The sequence below is a fragment of the Amborella trichopoda genome, chromosome 2 (assembly GCF_054954075.1).
Source record: "Amborella trichopoda isolate Santa Cruz 75 chromosome 2, AtrichopodaSantaCruz75HAP2 v2.0, whole genome shotgun sequence".
NCBI classification, from domain to species: Eukaryota; Viridiplantae; Streptophyta; class Magnoliopsida; order Amborellales; family Amborellaceae; genus Amborella; species Amborella trichopoda.
This window is the reverse complement of record NC_142337.1, coordinates 22,951,141-22,964,671: the sequence shown is the minus strand read 5'-3', so window position 1 is coordinate 22,964,671 and position 13,531 is coordinate 22,951,141. Positions and strand designations below refer to the sequence as shown.

The 13,531-nt window shown below is 38.2% G+C and overlaps 1 long non-coding RNA gene across 1 annotated transcript; it reads left to right on the top strand.

Moving 5' to 3' along the window:
• The first annotated feature begins 3,511 nt into the window (after window positions 1-3,511).
• On the top strand, window positions 3,512-5,459 carry LOC148783165 (uncharacterized). The gene is made up of 2 exons (XR_016050374.1): window positions 3,512-3,874; window positions 4,697-5,459. It is a non-coding gene; the product is annotated as an uncharacterized LOC148783165 (long non-coding RNA).
• Window positions 5,460-13,531: the final 8,072 nt, after the last annotated feature.

Here is a 13,531-nt window from a genome sequence, read left to right as displayed (position 1 = left end):
CTTTATCCAACCGTCTATTCTGAATGGAGGGCTAAGATTGCCCCAATCACAATGTCACTTCTCTATACTATTTTATTTTTAATTTTTTTCTATAAACTATTTTAACACCAAAATTTGGACGTACATTCTTCTGTTAAACTCGCACTAGTGAAAAATATGAAAAAAATATTTTTAATAAAATAAAATAACCAAAATACCCCTGAAAGATTCAAAGGGTATTTTGGTCATTATATTTTATCAGAAAATTATTTTTAATATTTTTTATAGGTGTACCCTAATGAGAATATGGCACCTACAAAATTTTATAATCATACAATTTGTATAAAAAAAAACTAAAAATAAAATACTTTAAGACATCGGATCTAAGATCAAACGGTGAGTGGGTCTCTTGATAAAAATTGGACGGCTGAATGGTAGGGGGAGGATAGAACTTTTATGCCGTAGAAAAAGCATAGAAACTTTTATCTATATTTTTCCTCGACATAATTTCACATCTAACGACTAAAAACGCTTGTGATAAAGAAAGAAAGACAATTCCCTATATTTTTCCTCGGCATTATTTCACTTCTAACGGCTAAAAACGATTGTGATCAAGAAAGAAGACAATTCCTTATCTGCTATTGGGGGTCACATGCTCCATGCTCCTATTTCTCTATTCAAGAAATGGATAAGGTGAGGAAGTCAATATACAAGGCAAACAATAGAGACAGAGTTCCTATGCTTACTTTTACGAAGTAGCTGAAGAGAAGTGGAGGAGTTGTTAACCTCTGGGCACGTGGCAGCGACACTTGTCATTCTTAAAGGATACTAATGGATGTAAAGCTTTAGAAGGAATAGAATGATTTGTACTTTTGGAAACCGTATTTAATTGAGAAAAAACTAAAACGATGATAATGATGGTGAGGTAGATTGGAATAAGATTGATAGTTGCGTCAAAATTGGAGTCTCGTTTATTTCTTAAATTCTAACCCTTAACTCATGGAATCCTTGGTGCCCTAAATTTTTAATATTTTAAAGGAAATTTATGAAAGTATTTATTAGAGAAGAAGTATTTAATAGTTTATTTGATTGGACTTATTTCAAGTTTTCAACTCAAGACTATGCCTTGGGTATTTTTAAATTAAACAAAGAAAAGGAGCAAAATGTTAAATTGTTCACGTCATAAATAGATTGATAAATTTCCCATACATTAATGGCCTAGAACATGCTTGCACTAACTATGGGTACACGTATCCATTTCCTCAATGCATTGTTTTTTGGGGGCGTTGAGTACACTTGCTACTAGGGCACTGTTTATTTACTTCCTCGATCAAGAAAGTTGTACAGGAAATTTTATACGAAATTTTGAGATCCATTTTAAAATTACTAGATGGGTATTTTCAAATAGACAAATTGAATTTTGAGTTCTTGAACACTTAAATTTGACTATTGAACTTGGACCTTATATAATTTAAAAAAAATAAATAAAAAATATAAAATGATAATGCATCATCATCATCAAAACTTTATCCTAATTAGTTAGGGTCGGCTGCATGAGCCATTCTTTTTTTTATCAAAGGGCGGACCCTCAATAAGACCAAACGTCATCATATATTTTCTCACTACTTCTACTTCTCTTGTCCTTTTAAAGTCGTTCATTTGAACCAAATGGTACCTGCTAACTAGTGTTATTTTAGGTCTACGTTGCATATGTCTAACTTACTTAAGTCTACTTTCCCCATCTTATCACCTATTGAAGCTACATCTAAGTTCCTTGGTATGTATTCATTTTAAAATCTATCATTTATTTTCTTGCTGCTCATCCATTTCAACATCTTCATCTTAACTATGCTCATCTTATGAATATATTGTTTCTTGATCGCCAAACATTCCATCCCATAAAAATAAGAAAATAAATAAAACCAAAAAATTGATATTATTGGACAAATTAAAATGATCGATGGAATCAATCCAGGTTGAACTGATTCTTGATTATGTCAAAGTATCACTTGGTTATGTTAGAGAATTGGGCCATCCATAGTCAGATCCAGTCAACTCTCAATACTCTGCAGGACCCAGTCCTATCACTTGGTAAGTTAGATCTTCTTGATCCGAGTAAGTAGTCTTTTAAATTACCATTTTGTATATAACTAATTCATATGAAGAAAAGGGCAAATCAACTTCTGTTTGGGTTTAATGGGGTATTTATGTATGAGACAATTATGGTAGATGAGCTTATTCATGTATGAGCTTTATGGAATTTGTTTTCAAGTAATAAAATTTTGTAATATTTGTAGAGAAAGACGGATGCCACAATTTCATAACTATCCGCTTTTCAATTAGTGTGACAATGCCACACTAGCCTAACACTCACAAGCAAATAGAAAGAAAAAGAAGAACCAAGATGAAGTGGAAGAAAAACTTCATTAAAGAAAAATACGGGGTATAAAAAGGAATTATAATCTCAACACACAAGATTAACCTTAACACATGTAACCCAATGTTCTCACCACAAACCTCTCTTTTAAATAGAGGTTTTTTTACAACCATATTTCCTAAAATAACTACCCACTTACAACTATAACTACTAACCTACAACAGTAACTACTAACCATCAAGTACTTCATAAGTTCTTATTACACAATCTTACAAGTACAACTTTACTACATTACTCGTAATAAAATAACATAAAAACTAATATGGTTTTTAAAAAGAGTAATTATCCAATGAGACCCTCCCACACCCATGTGTGTAGAACCATAAATGATCACCATTAAATTTAGCACAAATCTTTAGAACAGTCAAATCCCACACCCATGTGATAACTTTTCTAGAGATTTGTGTCAAATTTAATGGTGATCATTTGGGAACATACACACATAGTATGTGGGAGGTTCTCATAGGTTCATTACTCTTTTAAAAAATACACTTTAACAAATTTAACAATATTCTCAAAAAAAAAAAAAAAAAAGTCCATTTGATTGGAAATAGAGTAACGATACTATAAGACCCTCCCACACCCATATGAGTAGAATCCTAAAGGATCAGCATTAAATTTTGATAGATCTTTAGAAAACTCATTTATCCAAATCCCACACCCATATCATAATTGTTTTTATTATTACTATTATTATTTTTATTTATTTTAAAGAAGGTATTATAATGTCATTTATTTCTGTTAGAATAATTTGTCCCTTGCCCTCGCTGGTTCTTCCTAGAAGTCAGGGTAGGCTAACAACGTAACAAAGATTCCTCACGTTAGTGTGACGTGTCCTCCCCCTTCGATTGGACGGCTGAGATTTTTCTCCATCTACTGCATCCATCTTTTTAGGGTGATTGCTCATCCATCAAAATCACTTTGTACAACTCGTGTCATAAATGTACCATACGCAACTGTAGCATTCAATCTCAACGGTCCAATTTATAAAATGATTTCAAGCCACAATAAACCAAATTTATGTATTTTGCAAGCATATTATTTGAGTGAAAATTTTGGCTATAAATACCCATCTAGCTTCCATTCAAGCCTCCATGTGAGCCTTCCAAGAAACCAAGCCTCTTTCCTATTTTTTAGAGGAATTGGCCACTGATTTATAAGCTTGTTCATTAAGCAATACATTTTTATTATATTTTTTTTGTTATTTTTTTACAAAATGGGATGGGGTTTGAAATGTGAATGTGGTCTTTTGATATATGTTTAGGTGGTTATGGGGACGGAGATTGTTAATGGAGAAAGGGTTTGTGTTGAGGGATTCCCTAGTGGATTGTGGCACCAACAATTACATAAATAGTTCCAAGGAGCATAGGGAAAATTATTTTCCTTATGGTCTAAATGCCTTTTTTTCCCACCCTACTGATCGCTTCTCAGATGGGAAGGTCACACCAGATTTTATAGGTACGCCATGATTTCCTTTTTTTTTGTTTTTTTAGTTTTATTGATGAAATATAAAATAAGATTATTTATTTTGATTATAGAGAGGTCATATTCATTTTTAGTTGTCAGATGTGAAATTAGATGGCTCGATGTACACTATTGACTATATTTGAAGTGAAAGAAAATGATTAGCCGACTTTGCACAAAAAAAAGATACACCATGTGGTCAAATTTTACATATGAGGACTTGCATATTTGTGACCAATGTATGCGTACTTTATTTATTTATTTTTTTAAAAAATAGCTCGATATAGGTTCCACCCATGTGTTGATATAAAAGAAATCTTACACAATTCACAAGAAAAAGCTCAACTTGGGAAATAAATGAAAGGAAATTACAACAAAGCTTTTTCTCTACTCTAGGCTTTCAGGAAAATGAAATAGAAAGTTTATTTGTTTCACTATAAAGTCGAGTGCATTCAAATCCTTAAAGAAAAACCACAACAAAAAAAATCTAGTAATCCATTATTTTCATCTTTTTTTTGTTCTTATCTTCTTGACCCTTGAACCTAGTTTACTAAAAGAATGGAAAAGAAAAGAAAACGTTCATGTGTGGGGACTCGTATCTCTTGATTGGTGGTTTGGATACACATGCTTTTTTTCTAATGTAGATGACAAGACATCTCGACCATCGTATTTCTTTAACTTAGCACATTTTAAATATGGAAAATAGATATACATGCGCACAATCACCCTTTACTATTAGATTTAAAATCTAGTAAATGTAGATGGCTGTATATATACCATCTCTCTGTCTCATTCTTAGATTTGTGTAAACTTTAGCCGAACTCGCGAACTTGGCTCTTATCCCGCCATACTTGCAATCGAATGCTGACCATTCTTATGGAGCCAACTTCGCTTCAAGAGGAGCCGGAGTTTTATAAGAAACAAACAAAGGGGAGGTAATATTTAGTATTTTTGTGCTTTAAATTCATAGAAAGCTTTCAATACTTCCTTTACTGTATATAAGCTACATATCTCTCCCTATTCAGCAGTTCGATCTGAATGAACAGCAGATATGGCCCCAATCACAATGTCATGCTTACACATTATTTTATTTTTTAATTTTTCCATATAGAACATTTTGACACTAAATTTTGGTTGTCCACTACTCTCTCGAAATCACACCTGGAAAAATATTAAAAAATATCTTCAAATAAATAAAATGACCAAAATGCCACTAAAACTTTCAGCCGTATTTTAGTCTTTTTATTTTTTCAAAAATATTTTTTAAATATTTTTTTATTGCGCTCCATTGAGATGGTGGCACATACCAAATTTATATTCATATAATTTGTAGAAACAAATTAAAAATAAAAATATTCTTAGGAGTTAGATCTAGATCAAATAGTGGCTCACTTGATCTAAATTGGACGGGAGCTTTTCCTTGCATTTGTCTACAAATATTTAGGCTCAAACCATGTTTAGCACCGTTTTTCTTTTCGCAATAATTCAAAACTTGGGTCGGTGGGGTACATCGTACACCCAACAAATCCATATTGAATTACCGAATCACTGATCCAGATCAGTTCAAAGATCACAAAAATATTAAAAATAATAACATATAAAAAATTGAAATAGGAGCTTATGGGGGCGATTTAGAGGTACTTAAAAAAGTATTAAATAAGCTCAAAAAAGAAAAGTATGATAGGGTTTTAGGGGGAATTAGGGGCGGGACTGATGGTCCGACTCTCCAGGTTTTAAAGCACTGGGTTGTTGACACAAATGTCTTCTTAGCGCATGCAGCGTTCTTCCACAGAGTGCATCCTATATCCTTCGAGGCCTATTTACAAGTACTTTATCGATCTAAGATTTTGGGATTTACTTTAGAGTTACCCGATGAATATTTTCAAAAATAAAAGGACAAGCTTTTTATGTTTTTCCTACAGTATAGAAGTTCTATCCTCTCCCTTATCCAACCATCCATTCTGAATGGAGGGCTCAGATTGCCCCAATCCCAATGTCACGTCTCTACACTATTTTAGTTTTAAGTTTTTTTTTATAAACTATTTTGACACCAAATTTTGGACGTCCATTCCTCTATTAAACTCGCACTAACGAAAAATATAAAAACAATATTTTCAATAAAATAAAATGATCAAAATACCCCTGAAAGATTTAAGGGGTATTTTGTTCATTATATTTTATCGAAAAAATATTTTTAATATTATTTATAGGTGCGCCTCAATGAGAAGATGACACGTACAAATTTCATATTCATACAATTTTTATTAAAAGAGCTAAAAATAAAATAATTTAAGACGTCGGATCTAAGATAAAACGGTGAGTGGCTCTCTTGATCAAAATTGGACGGCTGGATGGTAGGAGGAGGATAGAACTTCTATGTTGTAGGGGAAGCATATAAACATTTTCCAAAATAAAATTGATCAAACTACCCATAAGAGACAAGCTATTTAATGTTTTATCTTTTTGCAACTATTCCATTTCACGATCATGTGGTTTTTATGGGTACTTTGAATTTAAATCCAAGGAAATTGACATATAAATTATGTTCTAATTTTGATTTTTATAAATAGTGTCTTATATTAATTTACGATCAAGTTCCTTTCTTGATAACATAAAGCATATTTTAATTTTATCGCTTTCTATGTATCAGATTAGGCCCAAATTTAGTTGGTATATACATGTCACCAACATATACCGAACAAAGAATATTAAAAATAAATTAAAATCATTAAAGTATCAAGCTACCCTATATAATTCATGAGTAGTTTGATAATTTTATATATTTTAAATTATTTTTTAAATATGCAGTCAGTGCTAGGCTTCACCGACTGTGTTAGACAAAAGAGAGAGATGATGCAGTTGGTGCTAGGCTTCACCTACTATGTTAGATTAAAGAGGGAGAAGACGCAGTAGGTGCTAGGCTTCACCGACTGTGTTAGACAGAAGAGAGAGAAGATGCAATAGGTGCTAGGCTTCACCGACTGTGTTAGACAGAAGAGAGAGAAGATGCAGTTGGTGCTAAGCTTCGTCGGCTGTATCAAAAGAAGAGAGAGAAGATCTAGTCAGTGCTAGGCTTTGCCGACTGTGTCAAAAGAAGAGGAGAGGGAAGATGCAGTCGGTGCTAGCTTCACCGATTGTGTCAGAAGAAGAAGAGAGAGAAGGCCCAGTTAGTACTAGGCTTCATCAACTGTGTCAAAGGAAGAGAAGAGAGAAAAAGAGTCAAGGATAAGAAGAAGAGAGAGAAAGAGAGATAGAGATGAGAAGATAGAGAGAAATAGATAAAAATGAGAAAAAGAAGGTTGGAGAGAGAAAAAGAAAAGGAGAGAGAAAGATAAGAGGAGAAAAAGAATGGAGGAGAGAGAAAGTTACCTTACTGAAGGGTACCAACCAATTTCTTCTCTCTCCTCTCTCTCTCTCCAAGACGTACCCACGAGCTCAAGAAAAATTCAGAACTTTATTGAATGATCCAAGAAAAATGAATCGACCCTCTTTTTATAATGAGGCATTGCCTGTTTATATAGAATTGAGCTAAAACATGGGTTTAATTGAATTAAAAGAAATTCTAAAAATGGGTGCAAAAGGATTGTTTTGCCCTTGCCTAACAATGTGTGGAATTTCAGAACAATCCCTACTGCTGCTCGAGAACTTGTGTGATCTTCCATGACTGATCCAGGGTTGTTCTGATGTCCATTTGATCGAAAGATAATTGTTTTATTGTGAGGCTCGGCATGGCGATCGATGTGATACCAACTTCGAGTCATGAATCATGTTTTTAAATGGTGATCATGAGACTTGAATTTTGGATGAATCTTGTCAACTTTGGATCGATTGTGTTCTCGTTTCTTGATGTTTCTTAATGTTTTCTTCACTGAATCACACTGAGCCTGCCGTCACAATCACATTGCAGCAAACACAGCTTTATTCCGTGTTTGGATGAAGATTCAGTTGTCTTGAGTTTTTGATCGAAATCTTGAAATCCAACGACTGAAATTTACAGCATCTTTGACTCCTCCGTGTGTGAAATTCAACTGTTCATCGTACATAAGGTCCGGACTAAAAATGGCCACAAACCTTATGCATATAATGCAATTGGTTTCGTGTCGATCGGATATGCGAGCGTTGTGATTTGGCTACCAGAGTGAGGCATGCTACTACTGAATTTTCTGCAACTTTCTTCATGGATCAGCAGCTTCCTTCTAGTTTTTCTCCCTACTCGAGCATCGTCACGAGGCATACCACATATTGAATCGCTCGTCTTGACGAGACGAACATGCTCACCAAATTTGAGCACGATCCGACGTGGAACGAGTGAGATACAGGCCTTGAAAGTGACTGCCTATGGTTGTAAAAGCATCCACTTTTAATGGTGTTTAGGTGTAAGGTGGCCATACGGGAATAGTGTGCGACCTACCCCTTTCAGTATTTTCCTCATAACTTTGTCTCGAAGCACTCGATTAAGCCGAAACTTGACCCATAATGGTTTTAGACCATTCTAAATCCAATGGTGGTGGTCCCATTGCTATTTGATCTGCCAAAAATATAACTCTAGTTACAGGGTCCATTTCAGGGTGCTAGAGGTCGATTTTGTCGAAATTGTTTCTTTATGTTCACTACCTTGGACATGTTTGATCGCGATGAAACTTGGCAGGTAGTCTCTCGAATTGCTAAAGAATGATCTTGACCAGTTTTGGGGTAATTTTGAGATTGTTGGAATTTCCACTTATTTTGTAAGCTTTATTGACCTGCTTCCGATTTATTCAGCATCAGGGACCAAGGTGCTGAAAAATGCGTTCAAACAGCTTGCCCCACCCAGTGTTGTGTTTCGAGAGAAGCGAGAAGGACAACATTCAGAAAATTTCCTCTCGGCTTTTACATTTTTTCTTCCTAGCCACAGGACCACGTGAATGTCAAGACGTACGGATGGTGCAACTAGGTTGCTCAGATGTACGGATGCATTTTTCGCAGGTCCGTCCGTGGAGACTTTAGGGGGAGAAGATAAGTTTTTGAGGGATCTTATCAAATTCCACACCCTCGTGTGTACTGTTTGTGACTCTTAAGATGAGGATTTTGTACGAACCTCGTCAATCAGAATCAGGCCCGTCAGACACTTGAGTGTCATGTGGAAGGGCATTGTTCTCATTTAGTCTGGGTTTCCTTGTCTTGGATAGACAAAAAAAGAGCCTTTGGTTGGCGTTCGTCTGCGTCTTGCACCAATTGTTCCATGAAGGGTAGGGTACCTCAGTTTATCGAGGCGACCAGCTTTGGGTACAACCACCCTTACCCACTGTCGTGTAGTTTTTTACATAGCAGGTCCAAAGACATGGCTAACTTAGCCTTCTTGAGGCGTCTTTTGGTTTGTCGAAATAATTTCCTTATTTGTTTTCTAGAGAACCTTTGGCTGGTGCTGTTCGCTGCTACACCAGATTTGCTTTGGTCTGTTAGAATATTGATGTAAGTCTTGTCTATCGGGTCTAGTTGAGGGAAGTTTTGTTAGCCGGTCCCGAAGGTCTGGGCCTATCTGCGAGGCGAGCTGAAGTCTCTGGCAGGTTTGCTCAGGCTTCGTCAGCTTCATGCCTTCGTAGTGGTCTTTAGCATTTTTAGAGTGTGTTTGTTACCTTGTGGGAATAGTGTTCTTCCTCATGAGTCTTGTCTTGCCGTCTTGGCGAATCTTTTGTCCTTCGAGTCCTTTTTGCGAATGGACTCAAGCTGTCAGAATATTTTCCTTAGAGCTCATATTTTTGGAGCCCTGACATTGTGACACCAATGATTTTCTTCTTTTAAGTGAGGGCTGAAGCCGCCTGTAGAGATGAGTGCTGCATCAACCTGTTTTATTGGTCTAAGCGTCCTTTGTGGATTTTCACTTGGACCTGGGAACCGGCACCATAGAGACTGTTTTCACCAACTTCTTTTTATTTGGGGATATTTTACCCACGACCTTATAGCCATGTACACCATTATTTTCTATTTTTACTCACTATCCCCTTTTGGGTTTCCACTGTGCCTGATTTTCTATTTTCACGTAACTTCTTTACTCATGGTTTCATGACCATGCCTGTCCCTCATTTTTACTCATGGCATTCCCTTACTAAGGTATACATCATGCTTGTTATTTCATTGTGAAGGTATGTTTAAGGTCAAGCCTCCGGGACCTGTGCAAAGCCTTTTAAAATCATGCGGCCAAGACATGCATTCTAGTTTAAGGTCGTACAGCTGGACCATGATGGTGATGAATGGCAGTCTATAGAGGCCATGGAGTGAGTATGGTAATGATTTTAACTCACTTTTGGGGAGATTACATGAGGCTACCTATGACAGATGGATGACATATGTGAGGTGAGTGGAAAACGGTGACCCACTAACTTACGATGAGTATAGGTGCCGGGATGGTTCGCCGTTTTGTGAGCATGGGCGAGACTCACTGGGGAATGATATAGAATGATGATGGGAAAGAACTCATTGGGGAGATAGTGAAGGGGGTGCACGAACATGATCGGATTGGTTAGGGAAGATGTGCGTGTAGATGCACGTAGAAGGTATGTGCACGTATGTTGAGGCGAGTTTTAAGGTCATGCCTCCAGGACCTGTGCAAAGCAGTTTAACGTCATGCGTCCAGGACGTGTATTATGGTTTAAGGTCGTACAGCTAGACCTTGGTTATGCAGTTTACAGTCATACAACTAGGACCATATAGTTTAAGGTCGTGCAATTAGACCTCTGCTACAGTCTAAGGTCATATAGTTTGGATCATAATGCAGAGCCTTTTAACGTCATGCAACCATGACATGTTCTGTGTGGTTTAAGGTCATATAGCTTAGACCGTGCAGTTTAAGGTCATGCAGGTAGACCTTCGCTACAGTTTATGTCGTATAGTTTGGACCATGGAGTTTTTAAGTTTGTGCAACTAGACCAGGGCCATGTAGTTTACGATCATGCAGGACGGACCACGCAGTTTAAGGTCGTGCAACTAGACTATGGTTATGTAGTTTAACGTCATGCAACACGGACCATGCAGTTTTAGGGCGTGCAACTAGATCATGGCTGTGCAGTTTAAGGTCATACAGGGTGGACCATGTAGTTTAAGGTCCTGAAACTAGACTAAGGCCATGCAGTTTAAGGTCATGTAGCATGGACCATGCAGTTTAAGGTCGTGCAACTAGGCCAAGGTTGTGTAATTCAAGGTCATGCAGGGTGGACCATGCAGTTTAAGGTCATGCAGCATGGACCATGCAGTTTAAGGTCGTACAACTAGACCAAGGTCGTGCAGTTTAAGGTCATGCAGGGTAGACCATGCAGTTTAAGGTCGTGCAGTTTAAGGTCATGCAGTGGGACCATGGAGTTTAGGGTCGCCATGTAAGTGAGACTTCATGGGGAATAGGTCGGTGGGTAGAAGTCTGATTCCCTGAGAATAAGATAGGTAGGACTAATGAGGGGTCCAGATAGGAAAGCTGACTTTATTGGGGAAGAGGTGACAAATATGGGTCAGAATAAATAAGCATGAGGTAAACCACTGGGAGTTCCAGCAGTAAGAATGACCTTAAGTCTACTGGGGATAATAGTACAGGCATGGTTTTTTTACTGGGGATGAGAAGTCATGGCCAGAGTTTAGTTGACCTGGGTTCCACTTTGCTGGGGGCAATAGGTCGGGGTCAAGGTGCAAACTCATTGGGGATAGTGATAGGACACTCACAGCTTCGCCCTAGGCGGCTTAAAATACTGTCAGAGCCAAGTGCAACAACCATTGTTTCTTGAGAGTGCTCAGCTGCTGATGAGTCTTTGCAACCGACACTAACGATGGCCACCGCTGCTTTTTAACCAGTTAGCCAGCACTGGATTAAAAATGCGACTGACGCCTAGTTGCTAAACACACAGCCGGCGCTGTGCTATCACTTGGAGGCCGCTGATGATGAGTTATCGAGCACCCAGGTGGCATTGTGGTTGGTGAAATACACAGCCAGCACTATGAACGACCCGTGATATCGTTTGAACATAGTCGGCACTAAGTCAACCATGCTGAGGTTGTTGAAACTCAGTCGGCAATGAGTCTTCACAAATGTAACTGGTTCTAAAGACGGTCAGCATTACTTTCTGACTAGTTAACCGACACTGAGGATGGTACATGATGGAGCACAACTAGTGCTGCGTTGTTTAAGAATGCAATCGGCATTGAGTTGCCGAACACACAGCCGACGCTGAGTTCTTGAGACACAGCCGGTGCTGGGTGTGTATCGACATTCAAGCCATGACCTACGCCTAACCCAATCTAGCTCGCTTGTTGAAATTTTTCAGGCAGTGATGAGAGTTGCTTCGGGCCTCGAGTCAAAGCTCGACTTGGCCCATAGTCGTTTGGCTTTCAGGGACACTACTGGGATTCCCAGTTTGTGAGGGGCGTTTGAGCGTAGTGCTGGCTATATAAGGGGGTAAAACCCCATTTTCTTTCACTTTTCAACAAAGGTAAAAACTTAAACAACATTTTAGTAGTGAGTAGAGGGTGCTCGATAGAAGTTCCAGCAAGCAACTAAGGATTCTGAAAATGTTTTTTTTTACAAGGAAGGTTTCGGCAAGCAAAAATTTGTTGGGGATTGGTGAAGTTGAAGAAAAGGGTAGCAGGAAAAGGGAGTTCTTCGGGGAATTTTTTTGGGAGGACAAGGAGTTTTTGGGTTTAGGTTTTGCATGTTGGAGCAGCAGTGGGTATTCCCGCTTGCTGTGGCATTTCTCTGGTGGTTTTGCGGAGGTTTCTTGGCATCGGTGGCTTTGTAGAGGTTCTCCAAGCATGATGGAGTTGCAGAGATTTTTCGGTGGATTAGCGGATGTTTTCGAGGATTCTAAGTGGTTTCTCGATGACTTAGGGTAAGTTGCAGAGGTTTTCTGAGAATGGCAGAGTTGTTTCGACGGAAATTGAAGGATCCAAGGAAACAAACAATTATTGAAGGTGGACCGTTGCAGGGTAGATGTACAGTTACCTTGTTTGTGTGACCGTTAAGGGGTTGTAGAAGCTTAGGCCTCGAAAATGAGGAGTCTCGAGAAGAGAACAGTCGTGACAGAGCTAGCGCTAACAGAAGCACAGTCGGTGCTGAGACAGCCGGCACTATTGGTTAGAAGTGTAACTGGTGTTGACACAACTGACGCTGAACCTCAAGAAAGGCAATCGGTGTTAAGGGTTAGGAGCACAAACGACACTGGCCTTTGGAGGACACAGCCATCGCTGGCTCCAGTCGGCGCTTCTCGATGCGTGTGGCCTATCATGATGTGCACATTGATGCTCGCATGTGGTAGTAAGTTATATGCGAACTTGCGGTGCTCGACGATGAGCTACGTAGGGCGATGTTCATGGGTCGGCAAAGGGTGGTGAATGATGACAATGCATGGCTAGTGATACCTGTTGAAAGCCATGTCCTCCAGCACAACAGTGAAGTCCATGTTATTATGTGGAAGGGCATCCACTGTGAGCATGGTATGCTCTCCATCATAGGCCAGTTCCTTGCCAGAGCAACCTGCTTTGTATGTTTGATACACACGTCGAATGAATCCTACATTGTATGTTTGATGTGCACGTCAGATGTGATATCTAGCTTGTATGTTTGATATACACATCGGATAAACTGAAGCTAACTTCTTCGAGTGGTTTCACTTCATCTTCTAGCTTGTAACTGTC